At 48.9% G+C, this 976-nt stretch overlaps 1 protein-coding gene across 2 annotated transcripts in view; it reads left to right on the top strand.

The window, feature by feature from the left end:
• Window positions 1–686: 686 nt before the first annotated feature.
• The window catches only part of Bmpr1b (bone morphogenetic protein receptor, type IB), a 376,760-nt gene continuing 376,470 nt past the window's right edge, over window positions 687–976 (top strand). For both annotated transcript variants that reach the window (XM_013517414.1, XM_013517415.1), the window contains exon 1: window positions 687–702. The gene's annotated coding sequence lies outside the window, so the exon portion shown is untranslated. The remainder of the gene's footprint in view (window positions 703–976) is intronic.

Consider the following 976-nt stretch of genomic DNA (forward strand, 5'->3'; position numbering starts at 1 on the left):
TGGGAGGGTGCCAATGACTTGATTTCACCTGTCTTGAGAATTTTCTATTGAACAGTTTTCTATTCTGGCGTCGGGAACCGTATTGCAGATACATTATGGGCAAATCTTGGGCCCCAACACGGCCTTTGAGAGGGAAATGTGTCACATTTTACAGCCTTATCAATAAAGGGCAGGAGCCACCTGCTCCTAAGTAGAATGGCCATAAAGTACATGCACAGTCAATTGAATTTTTTCTTTTTGATAAATGAAAAGATTGTATTTAAAAAGATTCAATGAGACTCCTTTAAGAAAAAAGAAAAGTTGATATGAAACAGCAGGATAATAATTGAATAGATTATGGAGCTATAGTCACGAAGAAAGTTGGAAGAAAGCTGCCTCAGAGTAAATTGTGTTAAGACCTGACTTAATTCGCACACTTGATGGCGACCAGAGGGAGCTGACGATGTTTTGGGAAGAAGACAAAGCGCGCACAGGAGGAGGCAGTAAGTTTTGTTGGGAGATGTGCAGCTGACAGGCGGTAGGAGGGAAGCTATGTGGGACTCACGCGATACCTTCGTGGGAGGGAGTTGGCAAAGTGGGTGATTTTCAAGAGATGTTAACTATCCCCGCGTTTCCTGCGAGCCTGGGACTTGCCTTACTCTGTACGTGCTCCTTGATGTATTTCAGTACTTGAATCCTTAGCAGGGAGCCGCCTAAGTAAAGGTGTGTGCTTTTCCAAAGTAAGCGCTACTAATGCAAAATTTCATCAAGTGCAGACGGAACGACCTTTCTCGGGGTAGGGGTTGTTTCATTCTCAGTTGTGTACAGTTTCAAAAGGCCTGCGGAAAGGAGCCGTTTCACTTCCCCAAGCAGTGGACCGGACGCCCCCAGGTTTGCACGACGCCCCCCGCAGGGCAGCGTCGCTGCGCCTCGGGTTACGGGAGCGCACGGCCGGAGGGCGCCGCCCCCAGGGTCCCGACCGCAGCCCCTCCGCCCG

Source organism: Chinchilla lanigera, unplaced genomic scaffold (assembly GCF_000276665.1).
Source record: "Chinchilla lanigera isolate Chin_1 unplaced genomic scaffold, ChiLan1.0 scaffold00004, whole genome shotgun sequence".
Classification (NCBI taxonomy): Eukaryota; Metazoa; Chordata; class Mammalia; order Rodentia; family Chinchillidae; genus Chinchilla; species Chinchilla lanigera.